This window comes from Pezoporus occidentalis, unplaced genomic scaffold, assembly GCF_034315485.1.
Source record: "Pezoporus occidentalis ecotype Australia unplaced genomic scaffold, CSIRO_AGI_Poc_V1 ctg785, whole genome shotgun sequence".
Classification (NCBI taxonomy): Eukaryota; Metazoa; Chordata; class Aves; order Psittaciformes; family Psittacidae; genus Pezoporus; species Pezoporus occidentalis.
In genome coordinates, this window is record NW_026916142.1 from 31,658 (window position 1) to 38,450 (window position 6,793).

The following is a 6,793-nucleotide window of genomic DNA, read 5'->3' on the forward strand; positions in this document are numbered from 1 at the left end:
ACAGGACATGGATGTGACACAGGGACATGGATGTGATGGGGACATGGATGTGACACAGGACATGGATGTGACACAGGACATGGATGTGACACAGGACATGGATGTGACACAGGGACATGGATGTGACACAGGGACATGGATGTGATGGGGACATGGATGTGACACGGGACATGGATGTGACACGGGACATGGATGTGACACGGGACATGGATGTGACACAGGGACATGGATGTGATGGGGACATGGATGTGACACAGGACATGGATGTGACACAGGGACATGGATGTGACACAGGACATGGATGTGACACAGGACATGGATGTGACACAGGGACATGGATGTGACACAGGACATGGATGTGACACAGGACATGGATGTGACACAGGGACATGGATGTGACACAGGACATGGATGTGGGGCAGGGACATGGATGTGACACAGGACATGGATGTGACACAGGACATGGATGTGACACAGGACATGGATGTGACACAGGGACATGGATGTGACACAGGGACAGGGATGTGATGGGGACATGGATGTGACACAGGGACATGGATGTGACACAGGACATGGATGTGACACAGGACATGGATGTGACACAGGGACATGGATGTGACACAGGACATGGATGTGACACAGGGACATGGATGTGACACAGGACATGGATGTGACACAGGACATGGATGTGACACAGGGACATGGATGTGACACAGGACATGGATGTGACACAGGACATGGATGTGACACAGGGACATGGATGTGACACAGGACATGGATGTGATGGGGACATGGATGTGACACAGGGACATGGATGAGATGGGGACATGGATGTGACACAGGGACATGGATGTGACACAGGACATGGATGTGACACAGGACATGGATGTGACACAGGGACATGGATGTGACACAGGACATGGATGTGATGGGGACATGGATGTGACACGGGACATGGATGTGACACAGGGACATGGATGTGACACAGGGACATGGATGTGACACAGGACATGGATGTGACACAGGGACATGGATGTGACACAGGACATGGATGTGGGGCAGGACATGGATGTGACACAGGACATGGATGTGACACAGGACATGGATGTGACACAGGGACATGGATGTGACACAGGACATGGATGTGACACAGGACATGGATGTGACACAGGGACATGGATGTGATGGGGACATGGATGTGATGGGGACATGGATGTGACACAGGGACATGGATGTGATGGGGACATGGATGTGACACAGGGACATGGATGTGACACAGGACATGGATGTGACACAGGGACATGGATGTGACACAGGGACATGGATGTGACACAGGACATGGATGTGATGGGGACATGGATGTGACACAGGACATGGATGTGACACAGGACATGGATGTGACACAGGGACATGGATGTGACACAGGACATGGATGTGACACAGGACATGGATGTGACACAGGGACATGGATGTGACACAGGACATGGATGTGATGGGGACATGGATGTGACACAGGGACATGGATGTGATGGGGACATGGATGTGACACAGGGACATGGATGTGACACAGGGACATGGATGTGACACAGGGACATGGATGTGATGGGGACATGGATGTGACACAGGACATGGATGTGACACGGGACATGGATGTGACACAGGGACATGGATGTGATGGGGACATGGATGTGACACAGGACATGGATGTGACACAGGGACATGGATGTGACACAGGACATGGATGTGACACAGGACATGGATGTGACACAGGGACATGGATGTGATGGGGACATGGATGTGACACGGGACATGGATGTGACACAGGACATGGATGTGACACAGGACATGGATGTGACACAGGACATGGATGTGACACAGGGACATGGATGTGACACAGGGACATGGATGTGACACAGGACATGGATGTGACACGGGACATGGATGTGATGGGGACATGGATGTGACACAGGGACATGGATGTGACACAGGACATGGATGTGACACAGGGACATGGATGTGACACAGGGACATGGATGTGACACAGGACATGGATGTGACACAGGGACATGGATGTGACACAGGACATGGATGTGACACAGGGACATGGATGTGACACAGGGACATGGATGTGACACAGGACATGGATGTGACACAGGACATGGATGTGACACAGGGACATGGATGTGACACAGGGACATGGATGTGACACAGGACATGGATGTGACACAGGGACATGGATGTGACACAGGGACATGGATGTGACACAGGACATGGATGTGACACAGGGACATGGATGTGACACAGGGACATGGATGTGACACAGGACATGGATGTGACACAGGGACATGGATGTGACACAGGGACATGGATGTGACACAGGACATGGATGTGGGGCATGGATGTGGCAGGGGACATGGATGTGACACAGGGAGAGTGTGGATGTGACACGGGACATGAATGGCACACAGGTGGACATGGATGTGACATGGGGACGATGTGGGGCTGGCAGCAGGATGTGACATGGGGACGATGTGGGGCTGGCACCGGGATGTGACATGGGGACGATGTGGGGCTGGCAGCAGGATGTGACATGGGGACGATGTGGGGCTGGCACCGGGATGTGACATGGGGACGATGTGGGGCTGGCACCAGGACGATGTGGGGCTGGCACCAGGATGTGACATGGGGACGATGTGGGGCTGGCACCAGGACGATGTGGGGCTGGCACCAGGATGTGACATGGGGACGATGTGGGGCTGGCACCAGGACGATGTGGGGCTGGCACCAGGATGTGACATGGGGACGATGTGGGGCTGGCACCAGGACGATGTGGGGCTGGCACCATGGGGACGATGTGGGGCTGGCAGCAGGATGTGACATGGGGACGATGTGGGGCTGGCAGCAGGATGTGACATGGGGACGATGTGGGGCTGGCACCGGGATGTGACATGGGACCAGGATGTGGGGCTGGGGCTGGCACCGGGATGTGACATGGGGACGATGTGGGGCTGGAAGCAGGATGTGACATGGGGACGATGTGGGGCTGGCACCAGGACGATGTGGGGCTGGCACCAGGATGTGACATGGGGACGATGTGGGGCAGGCACCGGGATGTGACATGGGGACGATGTGGGGCTGTCACCAGGACGATGTGGGGCTCGCACTGGGACGTGTTATGGGGACGATGTGGGGCTGGCAGCAGGATGTGCTATGGGGATGATGTGGGGCTGGCACCGGGATGTGAGATGGGGATGATGTGGGGCTGGCACCGGGATGTGACATGGGGATGATGTGGGGCTGGCACCAGGACGATGTGGGGCTGGCACCGGGACGATGTGGGGCTCGCACTGGGACGTGCTATGGGGACGATGTGGGGCTCGCACCAGGACGATGTGGGGCTCGCACTGGGACGTGCTATGGGGACGATGTGGGGCTCGCACCAGGACGATGTGGGGCTGGCACCGGGACGATGTGGGGCTGGCACCAGGATGATGTGGGGCTGGCACTGGGACGATGTGGGGCTCGCACCAGGACGATGTGGGGCTCGCACTGGGACGTGCTATGGGGACGATGTGGGGCTGGCAGCAGGATGTGACATGGGGACGATGTGGGGCTGGCACCGGGCCGTGCCATGGGGCTGATGTGGGGCTCGCACGGGGATGTGACATCGGGAACAATGTGGGGTTGGCACTGGGCCGTGCCATGGGGCCGAAGTGGGGCTGGCCTCGTGCCGTGCCATGGGGCCGATGTGGGGCTGACATCGGGACGATGTGGGGCTGGCAGCAGGATGTGACCTCAGGACTATGTGGGGCTGGCCCTGGGCCGTGCCATGGGGCTGATGTGGGGCTGGCCCTGGGCCGTGCCATGGGGCCGATGTGGGGCTGGCACTGGGACGATGTGGGGCTGGCCCCGATGTGGGGCTGGCCCAGGGCCGTGCCATGGGGCCAATGTGGGGCTGGCATTGGGACGATGTGGGGCTGGCCCCGAAGTGGGGCCGGCCCTGGGCCATGCCATGGGGCCGATGTGGGGCTGGCACTGGGCCGATGTGGGGCCGGCCCCGATGTGGGGCTGTGCCATGGGGCCGATGTGGGGCTGGCCCTGATGCAGGGCCGTGCCATGGGGCGGATGTGGGGCTGGCCCCGATGTGGGGCTGGCCCTGGGCCGTGCCATGGGGTCGATGCGGGGCCGTGCCATGGGGCGGATGTGGGGCTGGCATTGGGATGATGTGGGGCTGGCCCCGATGCGGGGCCGTGCCATGGGGCCGGTGTGGGGCTGGCCCCGATGTGGGGCTGGCACTGGGCCGATGTGGGGCTGGCCCCGATGTGGGGCCGTGCCATGGGGCCGATGTGGGGCTGGCACTGGGCCGATGTGGGGCTTGCCCCAATGTGGGGCCGTGCCATGGGCCCGATGTGGGGCTGTGCCATGGGGCCGATGTGGGGCTGGCATTGGGATGATGTGGGGCTGGCCCCGATGCGGGGCCGTGCCATGGGGCGGATGTGGGGCTGTGCCATGGGGCCGATGTGGGGCTGTGCCATGGGGCCGGTGTGGGGCTGGCCCCGATGCGGGGCCGTGCCATGGGGCGGGTGCCGCTGTGCCCCACGGGGGCCGGTGCCATGGGGCTGTGACAATCAGGGCTGGGGACAGGGCAGGAGCCCCCCGCTGTGTCCCCTGCCCCCCACCCCCCCCCCCCGGCTGCCCCCCCCCCCCCCCCCATCCCCCTTAATTATTATTATTATTATTGTTATTATTAATTAATATTATTATAAATGCGCATGTGGAACCCGAGCGGTGTCTGCCTCCGGGGGGAGGGGAACGGGGGGATGGGGGGAAATGGGGGGAACTGGGGGGGAATTGGGGGGAACTGGGGGGGAAATGGGGGGGAATTGGGGGGAACTGGGGGGAACTGGGGGGGAGCTGGGGGGAATTGGGGGGAATTGGGGGAAATGGGGGGGAAATGGGGGGGAATTGGGGGGAACTGGGGGGGAGCTGGGGGGAAATGGGGGGGAACTGGGGGGAAATGGGGGGGAATTGGGGGGGAATTGGGGGGGGAATTGGGGGGAACTGGGAGGGAATTGGGGGGGAACTGGGGGGGAACTGGGGGGAACTGGGGGGGAATTGGGGGGGAACTGGGGGGAACTGGGGGGGAATTGGGGGGAACTGGGAGGGAATTGGGGGGGAACTGGGGGGGATATGGGGGGGAAAGGGGGGTAAATGGGGTGGGGGGGGATATGGGGGGAAAGGGGGGTAAATGGGGTGGGGGGGGATATGGGGGGGAAAGGGGGGTAAATGGGGGGGACATGGGGGGGGAAATGGGGGGGAAGGGGGGGAAATGGGGGGGAAATGGGGAAAAATGGGGGGAAATGGGGGGGAATGGGGGGGAAATGGGGGGGGAATGGGGGGTCAATGGGGGGAAATGGGGGGAAATGGGGGGGAAATGGGGGGGAAATGGGGGGAAATGGGGGGAAATGGGGGAAATGGGGGGAAATGGGGGGGAAATGGGGGGAATGGGGGGAATTGGGGTCACTGGGGTGCCATTGGGGACACTGGGGTGGGGGAAACTGGGGGGAAATGGGGAAATGGGGGAAATGGGGGGTGCCACTGGGGAACTGGGGGGAAATGGGGACACTGGGGTGCCATTGGGGAACTGGGGTGCCATTGGGGAACTGGGGGGAAATGGGGGGAAATGGGGTGCCATTGGGGTCACTGGGGGGGAATTGGGGTGCCATTGGGGATACTGGGATGCCATTGGGGGGGATGCCATTGGGGTCACTGGGGGGCTGGGGGAACTGGGATGCCACTGGGGAACTGGGGGGAAATGGGGATCCTGGGGTGCCATTGGGGTCACTGGGGTGCCATTGGGGACACTGGGGTGCCATTGGGGTCACTGGGGTGCCACTGGGGACACTGGGGTGCCATTGGGGACACTGGGGACACTGGGGTGCCATTGGGGACACTGGGGTGCCATTGGGGTCACTGGGGTGCCATTGGGGACACTGGGGTGCCATTGGGGTCACTGGGGTGCCATTGGGGATACTGGGGTGCCATTGGGGACACTGGGATGCCATTGGGGACACTGGGATGCCATTGGGGATACTGGGGTGCCATTGGGGTCACTGGGATGCCATTGGGGACACTGGGGTGCCATTGGGGACACTGGGGTGCCATTGGGGTCACTGGGATGCCATTGGGGACACTGGGGTGCCACTGGGGACACTGGGATGCCATTGGGGACACTGGGGTGCCATTGGGGTCACTGGGGTGACATTGGGGACACTGGGATGCCATTGGGGACACTGGGATGCCATTGGGGTCACTGGGGTGCCATTGGGGATACTGGGGTGCCATTGGGGTCACTGGGGTGCCATTGGGGACACTGGGGTGCCATTGGGGTCACTGGGATGCCATTGGGGACACTGGGATGCCATTGGGGTCACTGGGGTGCCATTGGGGATACTGGGGTGCCATTGGGGTCACTGGGGTGCCATTGGGGACAGGAGCCTGGGTGCTGTGGGGGTCTCTGGGGCACTCTAAAGGAGGCCCTATGGGGCGTGAAGGGGGTTCTATGGGGTCTGTGGGGTGCCATGGGTCCCAGCCCCCTCTGGCTGCCCCCCCGGGACCCACAGCGCCTGTCGGGGGGGACTTGTGGGGCTGGAGGGTGCTTTGGGGGCACTTATGGGGCTGGGGAGGGACTTGGGGGGCTGAGAGGCATCGGGGGGGGGGGGGGATGAAGGCCCCTCCCCCCTCCCGTGCATACCAAGGGGCGGGGCCTCGGGGGGGCGGGGCCTGCTCTGCC